The sequence below is a fragment of the Apium graveolens genome, chromosome 1, assembly GCF_009905375.1.
Source record: "Apium graveolens cultivar Ventura chromosome 1, ASM990537v1, whole genome shotgun sequence".
Classification (NCBI taxonomy): Eukaryota; Viridiplantae; Streptophyta; class Magnoliopsida; order Apiales; family Apiaceae; genus Apium; species Apium graveolens.
In genome coordinates, this window is record NC_133647.1 from 109,140,614 (window position 1) to 109,155,223 (window position 14,610).

Below are 14,610 nucleotides of genomic sequence, written 5' to 3' on the forward strand. Positions count from 1 at the left end.
AATGTGTCATTGCAGATATCTTAGTCCAAACAATATAATGATATAAACATTTTTATTTGGTTTCAGGGCATTCCAAACCTAGGAACTTAAAACACCAGATGCTAAGGTGCCTGCCTGCCTGCTTCTTTATTTTCATTTGAAACATAATTAATATTTTATATATCTGTGTGTGTTGGTGGATGTATGAAATATTATGTGTTTGATCATGTACATATGTGAGAAGACACTGAGGAGAATTGCTCAGAATCGAGAGGTAGCTAGGAAAAGCAGGCTCAGGAAAAACGTAAGCTACGTACGACGTTTATCTATATAAACACAAATTACTAGAATATCAACCTTTCTAATTATAACAAGTACTAGAATATTGGAAGCAAATATTAAGTTTGATAATCACGAGACGGGATTTGCTACGGCTGGAAGTTCACTTGGAGGATAACAAGGATCACTTCCGCTTGGAATAGGCAACCTCAGCCCCGGTAGCTGTGACTTAATTTGAATATATTAATTAGTCATTTTAATTTACTTAAAGTTATATTGTGTAAGATAATATTAATAATGAGAATGGTTTTAGATGCAGTGGTATTCGATATGGAGTACGTGAGATGGCTGGAAGAACAACAGAGGCTGATGTTTGAGCAGAGAGCAGCAATCCAAGAGCATTTGGGAGATAATGAGCTGCAGATTTATGTAGAGAATTTCTTGTCTTATTTTAATGAGATAATGAATCTCAAGTGCATAATTGCTAAAACTGATGTCTTTCATCTCATTTCTGGTACTTGGAAAACTCTAGCTGAGCGTTGCTTCATGTGGATTGCTGGCTTCCGCCCCTACGACATCATTAAGGTCTCTAAATAACTTGTTTTCTTTTATATTAAATTAAAAGAAATGATAACATAAGTACTTTAAGATTTAGTAGTACAAAGTAAGATAAATTAACATCTATTTAAACTTCGATAAATAAATATCCTTGAGACCGAATAGTTTTACTCATTTATCGAGATTATTTATTTATTGAGGTTAAACATACACTGTCCGTATTATTTTTGTTGTACATGCAACTCTGAGATTGTTGTGAATTATGCATGGTAGATGATCCCAACCCAGATTGAGGCATTGTCATAACAACAGATGATGGGTATATATGGATTAACACAATCCACAATGGAGGCGGATGAGGCGCTATCACAAGGTCTGGATGCTCTAAATCAATCTATATCGGACGTCATGGATTCTGATTTACTCACCTGTCCTGCAAACATGAGCAACTACAGGGGACAGATTGGTCTAACCATGGGAAAGCTCTCCACTCTTGAAGGCTTTGTGAGACAGGTACGTATATATATGATCACTCTTCGACTTTTCAATATTCCCTTAAATTAGCAAGCAACAACTTCAAAAACAATTACCCAACACTTGTTGGTTTAGTGCTATCTCCATCGCTCCCTTTAAGAGATGCCTAGGTTTCTGTTGGACCAGGACAAGACGGCCCAAAGGAATTATAGTTAGAATAATTGCAATACATTATGTAAAGCCCAAGAAGGCCCACTTTGTAAGGATTGAGCCCATTTGGGACTTAGTATAAATAAAAGACAACAATCCCGTTTGAGGGGGTTGGCTCATTAAGTAAAGAAGATCATCTCCTAAAATTATAGTCTAATAATAATAATATTATTGGCACATCATTTGGCGCTAGAAGGAGCTTTGCTTTAACAAGATCCAACCAGAAGATGATTGTAGAAGAGCTTGATCTGGGAACCGCCGGACCGACTCAGGTAAAGGAGTTGACGGCAGAAGTTGCCGCCGACCCCTCGACCCACGGCGATCACGAGCTTCCTAAACAACCGGAATTGAAGCCGAAATGTGTGTTCCCTCCACCTGAGGCTCCTCCAGAAGATCAATTTCTGGGCTTGAAGGACTCACTCCAGAAGGACAGAAAAAGAAAAACTATATCAGATCAGCGTTTTAGGGTTCAAACATCTAAAGGAAAGAAAGTCCTCTCGAGCGACATTCGACTGCATTTGGAAAAGAAAGAAAGGCTAAAAGCCCAAAACCAAGAAAATCCAGAAGACCCACTTGATTCAGACGAAGAACTTGAGTTTCTAGAACACGAAGCTCGGAGATTGCAGGCTAAACTTGAGCGAAAACGCGAAATTCACCATCTCCGTCGAGAGCTCCAACAAACTACAGTTCAAAATGAAGAACAAGACGATGAATTTTATGACGACGACGATGCTGAGTATGAGTATGAACCGTCGGCAGAGTCGACATATTCGCAACCACGCGAACGTCGACAGAGGACAGTGTCATCTGCCGATGTTTCACGGCAGACAGAATCCACAGAATCTATATCTCACGAGGAGTTCGCTAAAATGCAGGAGGAAATCACGCAGATGCGTACCTTGATGAGAAATCAGGCAGGGTTTGAAACCGTTTCCGAGAGCCCCCTATCATTAGTGCTTGAGAAGGCGCGCATCGACAGGACGTTGAAGACGCCTGCTCTCGATCATTTCGACGGATCCTCGGACCCGTTAGCATTTCTAAACACATTTGATGGTCGCATGGCTTTCTTCGGCCACTCGGAGATCGCTAGGTGTCAGTTCTTCTCCACTTGCCTTCAAGGCACGGCTCTCCAATGGTACAGTAACTTGCCACCTCGGTCAATCGACTCGTGGACAACTCTGAAAAGCAAGTTTCAAGCCCGATTTTTCAGCAAATACAAAGGAATCAAAGTTACAGCATCCTTGATGACAATGCACCAACGGTCTGGCGAAAGTCTCAGAAGTTTCCTAACCCGGTTCAGAGAAGAGATAACAGAAATTCCAGACTTAATAGAACAGATGGCTGTCAATTTCCTGACAGCGGGCATCGATAAGTCTAGGCATGGCCATCTTTTAGAAGAGATCTTTGAAAAAAGGCCGAAAACCCTACAGGCCACGTTCCAGATTATAGAACACCGCATGATGCTTCAAGAAGCGGTAAGCTGTATACAATCTCCACGGAGGTCATCAAAATATGAGCGACGCCGAAGCTACAGTCCACGATCCCCCACGAGGGAAAGGCGCCGAGAGCGCCGTAGGTCGCCCCCGCCACGTACTTCAGACCTTCCTCTGAGGGATAGAAGAGAAAGAGATTGGCAGTCCCATAATCGATCTGACAAAGAGTTCACTAAACTCAACACCGAAAAAATGACAATTTTGGCGGTGTTAAAAACAGAACTGGATTATCGCCCTCCAAGACCCATGAAACCAGGAAGACCCCCAAGATCCAGATATTGTGAATATCATGAAGACACTGGCCATACAACAGAGCAATTTTTCAGCTTAGCAATCTCATCGAAAGAAAAATTTGTCAAGGACAACTAGTCCACTATGTGCAGCACGATGATGAACCCAGACATCACCATCGAGGCGAGGACGATCGTGTAATCGACGTTATTTTTGGTGGTGTAGCCACCGGGGGCCTCTCCCATAACTCTCGCAAGATTTATGCTCGAGAAGTCTTTAATGTCAATCCCTCCGCAGCTAAACGCCCTCGAGCGAATCCCTCCCCAGTCATCTCTTTCTCTGATGACGATTATCATCCCGATCTCATCGAAGGCCATCAAGATGCTCTCGTCATCACAATACGTGTGGGAAACAACACGATTAAGAAAATGTTGGTCGATAATGGTAGCTCTGTCGACATGTTATATCATCATGCTTTTTCCCGAATGGACATAGGAGATCGAAGACTCGAAAACTCCCGAACCCCGTTATACGGGTTTACAGGCAATGAGGTTCACGTGGTAGGAACCATCAACATGCCAGTACTTTTCGGTTCCCCACCCTGTCAGATTTGGAAAATGGTCACATTCCACGTGATTAGCGCTTCCTCAAGCTTCAATGCTATTTTGGGACGAACAACGATCACTGCACTCTGAGCTATAACATCTATCTCCTACTTAAAAATGAAATTTCCCATAGATTTCGGCGTGGGAGAAATGATTGGTGATCAAGTAACAGCAAGACAATGCTACCTAACCACTGTTTCTCCAAGAAAAAAGATAGAGGAAGAGTTAGAAGTCAATCAAGTACTTGACATCGACCCAAGAGAATTGATCGACACATCCACAAGCAATTCATGCTCCCCTCCCGAGGAAACAGAAGATATAGAAGTATTTGAAGGAAACCCCGATAAAACAACAAGAATTGGCAAAAATCTCTCATCAGATCTCAAAAAAGAAATCACGAACCTCATCCGGGAATTCTCCGATATTTTTGCTTGGGTCCCGAGGGATATGCCTGACATCCCAGAGACCATTGCTCGACATTCGCTGCACATCAGTAGGGACACCAGGCCTGTGCGATAGAAATAACGCATATTCTCGGCCGAGAAAAGAGTAGCCATCGACCAAGAGGTCGACAGACTCATCGACGCTGGCTTCATCGAGCCTGTGCAATTCCCCACATGGATATCGAACGTGGTTCTGGTTAAGAAAAGCAATGGGAAGTGGAGAATGTGCATTGATTATTCAGATGTGAATAGGGCGTGCCCTAAAGATTTTTACCCTTTGCCCAATATCGACCAACTCATCGACGCCACAGCGGGAAATGAACTCCTGTCCTTTATGGACGCCTTTTCGGGGTATAATCAAATTAAAATGGATTCCTATGACTGGCAACAAACCGCTTTCATCACTCACAGGGGGGTCTTTGGTTACAAAGTAATGTCCTTCAGATTAATCAATACGGGCGCTACTTTTCAGCAGACGATGGATAAAATATTCTCCTCGCAGATAGGAAGAAACATGCTAATATACGTCGATGACATGATCACAAAGTCAAAAGGTACCTTCGACCATGTGACAGACCTTCGGGAAACGTACACCAACGCAAGGGCAAATAACATGCGACTGAACCCGGCAAAGTGTTCATTCGGCCTTACTGCAGGTAAATTTTTGGGGTTCCTGGTTACCCAGAAAGGCATCGAGGCCGATCTAGCTCAGACAAAAGCTATTCTAGAAATGAGCAAACCAATATCCATTAAAGACTTACAAAAGCTCACAGGGTGTATAGCCGCTCTTCGAAGGTTCATTCCTTAATCTTCAAAGAGATGCCTCCCATTTTTCTCTGCAATGAAAAAAGCTTCCAGGTCATCACAGTTTGAATGGAACGAAGATTGTGAAAAAAAATTCACGGAGTTAAAGATGTTTTTGACAAATCCTCCAGTTCTAACACGACCCTTAACATGCGAACTACGAGTATATCTCTCAGCTTCCGACGAAACTGTCGCGACAGTATTGGTCCGTCTCGATGAGGGAAAAGATGTCCCTGTATATTACATCAGTCACTCACTCCGAGATGCGGAAACAAGATACCCTCAAGTCGAGAAACTCGTATACGCTCTCGTTGTCGCGAGTCGTAAGCTACGTCATTATTTTCAAGCGAGAGAAATCCATGTTCTGACCAATCTTCCTCTGAAAAGAATCCTGCACAAGCCCGATATAACAGGCAGGCTCGCAGCTTGGACCATCGAGTTAAGCCAGTTCTACATCGAGTATAAAGCTCGAACGGCGATCAAGGCCCAAGTTCTCTCAAATTTCGTCGCTGAATGCCAGTTCAAATCCAAGACACTTAAACCTAAAGATGATCAGTCTCGCCCGTGGCTTCTGTTTATTGATGGCTCCTCGACATCCAACTCTGGAGGAGCAGGGGTCATACTAATCAGTCCAGGAGGATTCAAAATCCAACAGGCTCTCAAGTTCGGGTTCTCCGCCACAAACAACGTGGCCGAGTACGAGGCACTCATCGACGGGCTAAAGCTCGCATCCGATCTCGAAGCAGAGGTCATTGACATATTTGGGGATTCTCAGTTGGTTTCCAAACAGATAAGTGGCGAATTTAAGACGCATAATGAAAGGATGGCCCGATATTTAACAAGAACACAAGAGCTTCTTAGCAAATTCCCTTCATGGAAAATGTCAAACATCGACAGGGAGGAGAACCAGTGGGCCGACTCTCTAGCCAAACTGGCCTCTTCCAACCTCCTTACTAATCTCAGCCCAACATACATCGACATTTTGGAGACCCCCTCTATCGACGAAGTATCAATCAATCAAATCCAGGCTAGGCTCGATTGGCGCCAACCCTTCCTTGAGTACATTATTGACAACAAGTTGCCAGAGCATAAGTCTGAAGCCCGCACTCTTATGTTCAAAGCCAGGAACTACTGTGTTGTGGGTTCAGAGTTATATCGACATGCCCTCTCCGAGCCTCTACTCCGTTGCTTGTGTCTAGAAGAGGCCCTCCAAGCGATCGTAGAAATTCATACGGGAATCTGTGGTGAGCACCTATGAGGGAAAACATTAGCCCTCAAAATTATCCGACAAGGCCTATTCTGGCCTACAATTCGAAAGGATTGTGAAGATTACGTCAAGAAATGTCAAGCATGTCAGCTTCATGGAAATGTAAACTGTCGACCCACGACTGAGCTAAACTCTATTCTCAGCCCGTGCCCCTTTTTTCAATAGGGAATAGATATTGTGGGTCCCTTTCCAAGATCCAAAAATCAGTGCCAATACATCGTAGTCGCTGTGGATTACGCAACCAAATGGGTCGAAGCAAAGCCCCTTGCTAAAATTCGAGAAAAAGAGATGATAGAATTCTTTATGGAATACATTGTGTTCCGCTTTGGGATCCCCAGAATCTTAGTTTCTGATAATGGCACTCAGTTTATAGGGAAACAGTTTGAGGAAGCCTTGCTTGAATTAAAAGTCCAGCATATCAAAGCATCTGTAGCATACCCCCAAGCAAATGGACTAGCAGAAGTAACAAATAGAACCATCCTATAAGGCTTGAAGAAAAGAATTGAAGAAATACCCCGATGTTGGGTCGATGAACTTCTGAATGTGTTGTGGTCGTATAGGACGACTCTCCGAAGTGCGACGGATGAAACTCCTTTCCGACTTGCATACGAAGTTGATGCTGTCATACCTGTTGAGATAAGTCTCACCTCACCACGGGTCGAGGTATTCAATCCTGCTCTCTCTCTCGAGGGTCTTCGCCTTCACAATGATTTGTTAGAAGAAACAAGGGAAGAAGCCCGAATGCGGATGATCGCCCAGCAAGAAAAAACTGCAAGGTACTTCAACAAAAAGGTCAAACCCAAAGACTTCAAGGTCAACGACCTCGTCTTAAGGGATTCTGCGGCATCGCAACCCAGTGTCTCAGGAAAATTCAAATCAGCATGGGAAGGCCCTTATCGGATCTCGAGACTTATAAGTGCGGGGACCTATGATCTTTCACACCTCGACGGGAAACCGATCAAAAATGCCTGGAATGGGATTCATCTCAAAAAGTTCTATCAGTAATTTGATCTCAGTTGTAACCTGTTATCTTGAGGCAGTAAATGCCATACCAAAGACAAACCCTCGATGCAATGAGGGTCGTTATGAGACCCCCATCGAGGGGTGATTAAGTTATGATAAACAAACTTCTTTAATTTGGTCCAAGTAAAGAACATAGATTTTCGCTTTCTTCATTCCTTACATAATCAACAAAAATAAAAGGATAACCTTCGAAAACTTTCATCGAAGTAAACATTTCAAAAAAAAAGGGGGAGACTCGAAATCACTCATCTCTAGGCAAATATTTATACAATCTCATCACGTCGACGAGCTGGGCTATAAAATCTCTCTCATAATGTAAACACTCAACCATAAACTTGGTAAACGGCTTAATATTTCAAACTCGAGGCAAGTGGATGATAAAACCAGACAATATGCAACTGCTTACAACATGGAAATAAACTTAAACCATGGATCACGTATCCGAAACTTGCTATAAATCCATCATCCGGTGTTATCAATAAAATTCTTAAACACATAAAAACATTCAAATCCAGTTACAAAGATCCACAGGGCATACCCCGCCTTCATGCATTATCACCCTTCGACGCTAGATCACGAAGATAATCATCGAAGGCATGACCCTCGACGACAAAACCAGCATCTTCCATCCTTCGGAGACATCGTCCGTAACCATCGCCCAAAGCATCAGCGATATCTTCAACAACTTTCTCTACTTCTTTTTTCAAGTCTTCATTTTCCTTCACTATCAACTTGTAATAGTTATCCATTCCTTCGATCTGTCGATCCAAGCCTTGACGCTTGCCTTTCTCCTCATCAAGCTCCCTTTCAACCTCGAGAAGTTGACCCTCGAGTTCTCGCACCCTCCCACTCGATGCCTGCTCAGCAACTTCCATCTCAGCAATCTTCCTTGACAATGTAGAATTTGCCTTAGCCAAGTCAGCCACCTTATGCTCGAGTTCCGCAAAACCCACCGCGATTTTCTTCTTTTCCCCCTTCAGGGCAGCAACCTCAGCTTCGAGCTTAGAACAAGCCTCACCACCGACATCAGCCTTGTAATCCTCCAATATATGCATAAAATCGGAAAGAAACTTCAAAAAAAAAAAGAGTGAGAAGGGGGGGTGAATGAATGACTATGAATGAACATGAAGGCAAAAATATATGCACATAGAAAAGAGAGAGAAGAGAATGCACATACTCGCCCAGCCCGGCTTTTACATCGGTCAACAAGATCCTCGCGCTTCCGCCCATCATAAGCAACCAAATCCTGAGGTAGATTAAAAAGATTAAGTGCTCTCAAGGGCACGGTGGATCCACCCGTCCATCGCTCCGTAGGCTGAATCTCGACCCTCACCACCTCCTTCTTTGAACGAGGGTCGACAGTTCTTCCCATATAAACCCTTGTCCCGGCAATGGTCACAGTCTTGTTCACTCCCTCGACATCAGCCTCCCGCCCACCAATAACTACCTCATCATCTTCCCCCCGAAGTCGCTTTCGAGGGTTACCTTCCACGCGGACGAGGTCCGACACAACCCTCTCATTGTCTTCAATCACCTTGTTCCCCTTATCATCGAGCAACTCAATTGAAACCGAATGAGGGACCCCCGACGGTCCAGGCCTGGCCGCATTAGAAGACTTCCTCGTGGCACGTTGCAACAACAACATCATTGCCTTATCCATTCCTCCTCGAATCCCGCCGTCTAAAATCTTTTTAAGGGAAGCGCCTCCCACTACAACGCAAAAAAAAACACACACAAAACAACAAGTCAGTCACCCTATATATAGGCACATACGAAAATAAATAGACAAGAGTCAATGATGACAAGTACAAAAACTAAGCACATAAATAAAATAAGGGCAATAACAAATAAAACATCCCTCTTACAATCGTGCATCTCTAAAAAACTAGAGTCCTTCAAATCTAAATGTGTATACCACGTCCTCGACCCATGAAACTCATCGAGGTAAGCAGTATCGTGCTTCTCCATGTTATTTAAATAATCAATCGTGCCCTGATTAACTTTCCCGCAAGGCTTTACAAATTCCAAATCAGGATCCCCAACGAACAGCCATTGGGAGTGGTAACCGGAGTTCGATGATCTAACGCTAACAATCTTCATCCTTCGATGTCGAGAGTCGAAATATACTTGACCGCCATAGCACCGCACACCGTAAATAGAGAAAAACAATTTCAGAGTCGGCGATCGACCCTTATTACAACACAATGCCACAAAACCACTTAAGTGAGCAATGGAATTCGGTGTCAGGTGCCCTAGGCCACAACCGATAGCCTCATACATCGTCAGGAAGAAAGGATGCATCGGCAAACGAATACCAAATTGAAACATTATCATCGCAACCCCATGCATCCCAAACTCGGGCATCATCCAAACCCTCTCATCTGCTGTCAGCACTCGATACTGGTAACCGTTAGACAAGTCGATGTACCTCTCCAATTTACTCGCAGGGGGGTCGACGGTGATGTAATAACTAAGATAATTTAGACTAGGTTTGCTCTCAAATTCGATCCTACCTAGCCGAAGACTTTCCTCGACTACTCGGTTTCTGAATTCCAGGGTACGAGGGCTCAGGGGAGGAGAAGGAAAAGGTCCGGTAGGCACCCCCTTCAAAAACTCATCGCTCCCTGAGAAATCAAAAGGCCCACACTGACCTAAATCCGGGATCTCTAGATTATCCAAGTTCAAAGCAGACTCTTCATCACCCTCCTCTAAAGGTCGCTTACCGGGGTCTCGATTGGAGGCACTATGCGAAGATGACGATGAAGGAAAGTTGGCCATTCTAAATTTGTAAACTATAGACAGACACGACCGACCCACATATAAAAAAGGGAAAAGAGGGGAGAAAGAGGATAACTTACAGTGTGAACCAAGGACGTACAACAAGCGCTTTTTAGGTATCCTGGGAGGAAGACGAAGAGTTTAGCCCGCCAATCTGCAAAGAAACCTGAGAAAACAAATTCAAAAACACACATGAACGGATATATATCTTCCAAAAAAAAAAGGAGTGAGAAGAGCAACAAGACAAAAAAGCATTGCGTTTAATTCCTTCCTTTTTTCAGGCACACATAGTTGACTCCTATCTCGAATTAACAGTTATTTCTTATTTTTCTTTTGTTTTGTTTATTCATTTTTTCACTATTATTTCCCTTCATTTTATTATCCTATCCGGTCACTAACTTTATTCAGGTATCAAGACAAAAATCTCGAAATTCAAAACGCAAGGGTGAAAAGCACGAAAACGCAAATCTAAAGATATTGCGCAAAACAAGGAGGGGGACAAATGTTGGACCAGGACAAGACGGCCCAAAGGAATTATAGTTAGAATAATTGCAATACATTTTGTAAAGCCCAAGAAGGCCCACTTTGTAAGGATTGAGCCCATTTGGGACTTAGTATAAATAAAAGACAACAATCCCGTTTGAGGGGGTTGGCTCATTAAGCAAAGAAGATCATCTCATAAAATATAGTCTAATAATAATAATATTATTGGCACATCACTTTCAACTTTGTCAAAAGCAAGGGTGACAAATAGAAATTCATGAAATGTGGAATAAGAAAGGGTGACAAAGAAATGCATAGTAGTCTTTCTGCAGATCGAGCGTGCATGTGTACGCATTGCAGGGTTTATGTTTATCATTTCCCCCATACAGTGGATGAGGTCACTGTTGTACCCGTTTATTTGACTTGATTAAACACCTCTGTTGGAATTTGAGACTAAACCAATTTCAGGAAGTTACACTTCTAACCTCCTAACATAAAAGGGCAGAAAATTACAAGAGTCGTTTGAATCATGAAATGACAACCAACTGAATAAGGTTCTAACATATTTTTGTACTGAAACCTCATTCTCATTCTCATTAAACCATCTAAATGGAAGTTATTACTACCTCATCATATCTATTATTTGCTAATTTAATTTTAATATACATTCATTACATGCTATGTACTTGCAATACAGACGGATGGTTTGAGACAGTAGACATGAGGTTATCTCTCACTACAATGGGAAATCATGACTTAAGAAATTAGGAGACTGACTTCTATAATTTTACCCTTTTGCATTCAAAAGCCCTCCTGATTAAGCACACTGCCTAAATTCCTTTATGACTGCAGCCATGGATATTTTGGATTCAAGAAAAAGAAACAGATTCTCGGGAAAAGTTGTGGTAACTGCTAGCATTGTCACCCTTTGTATTATTTATTTCAAGAGCTCAGCCGAATTATTGTGTTGTGTGTCTTCTAAAATTCTGAGTCATTACTCTTATTTGTGTTGTGTTGTGTGTTTGTAATTGAGCATGCCTTTGGGCTTATATACTAGTTACTTCAATATACAAGGTGTCTTCACCATTGGGAGTATCCCAGATAGCCCCTCTGGCAGTGGTGGTTCTCTCCAGATTTCTTTAATGGCCGCTGATTTTAGGGGATTTATTGAAGTTGTATTTGAGAACTCAGAAGTTGTATTTACTCAACTTCTATTTTCTGCAGTGCTGGTAAAGTCTCTTATTTTACCAGTGCTCTCGTTGGGACATCAAATGATTTTATTTATACAAGTTCATAGTATCTTTTAATAGTTGAAGTGATTGGTTTACAATTATGTTGCAGGCACAACTGTAGCATCCTCCGCGACGGACAAGCAGGGAAGGAAGAGTCTATTTGTTATAAGCTTCACGGGAATGGTATTGTAGCGGACAACTACATTTTGTCCTTTTAGGCATGTAGCTAATAGACTTGCACAAACAAATTTTGTAACGTAGATGTTTGTATTTTGGTAAAAGGTAATTATGTCTAATTATGATCATAATGTAAATGTTTGTATTTTGGTGGATGTTTGGATGTAAACTGGTGCTAACACTACAAAATATTAGAATATATTGGATGTTTGGATGTTAAAAAATTGGTGGTATTAAATGTTTGTTGATGAAAATAGATTTGGCTATTGTGATATGGTTTTGGTATATACTTATGTAAGAACATGATATATATACCAATAAAACCTAACAAATAACTTATGTCTTTGGAGGTTTGACATCAGCTTATTATATAGGAACCGATGTCTCTTATGAATAAAACATCAGTTTAGTTTAAGGTGACCGATGTTAAATTACATATTTAACAACAGTTTAAAAGTTATCTTAAATACAAGCTTACATAACTGATGTCTAATATTATAATTTACATTAGTTCATAAAATAACCGATGTTAAAAGTACTTATTTACCACGTCCAAATTTTCATAAACGTTGTCTTTGTCTTTTTTTCTTTGTGTGTCATATGCTTAAATTGATTGAAATTAAAAGATAAACTATTATTGAACTCGTGATCATGTGTTAAAATGTAATATATTAGAAAAAAGACATCAGTTTCTAAGTTAGAACTGTTATCTACTTGTATCTTAGACATCGGTCTAAAACCGATGTCTAAAATTCTGGACCTTTCTCTACACATGCAAAGCCATCGCTTTTAAAATTTTTAACATCGGTTTATAAACAATGTCTTTTGACCCGTTTCTTGTAGTTCTACCTGTTTTTTGGAGATTTATTTGAGATCTAGGTATCATCAGCTTAAAATTAAAGCAGAAGATGTACCCAAGACGACATTTCAAACGAGATATGGACCCTATGAGTTCTTGGTAATGGCATTCGGTTTGACGAATGCACCAGCTGCGTTTATGGATCTCATGAATAGAGTGTTCAAGCAATATCTAGACAAGTTCATAATAGTATTTATCGACGATATCTTGATATACTCCAAAACGGAAGTCGAACATATGGAACACTTCAGGATCTCTTTGGGAATTTTAAGAAAAGAGAAGTTATACGCGAAGTTTTCTAAGTGTGAATATTGGCTAAAGGAAGTTCAATATCTTGGACATGTAGTTAACATTGAAGGTATAAAGTTGATCCCACAAAGATAGAAGCGATGATGAATTGGGATAGACTAAAGACTCCTACAGAAGTAAGAAGTTTTCTCAAACAAGTGCGAGGAAAGTTTTCAAGAGCTAAAGAAAAGGTTAGTAACCGCACCAGTGCTGGTTCTACCTGATGAAAAAGGCGAGTTTGTAATCTACAGCGATGCTTCCTATAAAGGACTAGGTGGTGTACTAGTGTAACACGGAAAGGTAATAGTATATGCGTTAAAGCAGTTAAAGCCGCACGAATAGAAGTATCCTATGCATGATTTGGAATTAGCAGCAATAGTGTTTGCTCTTAAGATTGAAGGCACTATTTATACGGAGAAAAGTGTGAGATTTATACGGATCACAAGAGCTTAAGGTATATCTTTACGTAGAAAGAACTGAACATGAGGTAACGGAGATGGTTGGAATTGATTAAGAATTATGACTGCACGATAAGTTATCATCCCGGGTAGGTGAACATTGTAGCGGATGCGTTGAGTCGCAAGGAAAGGTTGAATGTATTGACTTCGTCTGAAGAGTTGATCAAGGAATTTGAGAAATTGGAAATAGAAGTACGAGTCCCAAAAGTTATAAATGAAGCAATGTATGCGATGGCATTTCATCCTGAAATCTTGGAAAAGATTCGATGTTGTCAAGAACATGTGACGAACTACAAAAAGAGCAAATTATTAGGAGAAGAAGTGAGAGCTCAAAAGGATGAAAAAGGAATATATCACGTTAGCTCACGTATTTGGATTCCTAACGTTGTGGAATTAAAACACGAGATTTTGCACGAAGCGCATAACTCGAAATTTTCTATTCACCTTGGAAGTACGAAAATGTACCAGGATTTGAAAGAATGTTACTGGTGCCAAAACATGAAGAAGGAGATCACGGAATGGATAAGTAAATGTTATACGTGTCAAATTATGAAGGCGGAACATCAGCGACCGAGTGGATTGCTTCAACCACTGGACATACCCGAATGGAAATGGGAGCATATCGTGATGGGTTTCGTGGTAGGATTGCCAAAGACCAAGTCTAATCATGATGCGATTTGGGTAATAGTCGTTCGACTGACAAAATCAGCGCATTTATTGCCTATCAACGAAAGATTCTCATTGGAAAAGTTAATCAAGCTGTACTAGGATGAAATTGTAATGCGTCATGGAGTACCAGTGTCTATCGTATCTGATAGAGATCCAAGATTTAACTCGAGATTTTGGCGACAATTTCATGATCATTTAGGAACGAAGTTGAAAATGAGCACCGCGTATCATCTGCAGACAGACGGACAAAGTGAAAGGACTATTCAAACGATGGAGGATATGCTGAAAACTTGTGCATTG

General features: G+C 41.3%; 1 pseudogene; it reads left to right on the top strand.

Annotated features, from left to right (window-relative positions):
• The first annotated feature begins 205 nt into the window (after positions 1-205).
• On the top strand, positions 206-1,429 carry LOC141697593 (bZIP transcription factor TGA10-like; annotated as a pseudogene).
• The last annotated feature ends 13,181 nt before the right edge of the window (positions 1,430-14,610 follow it).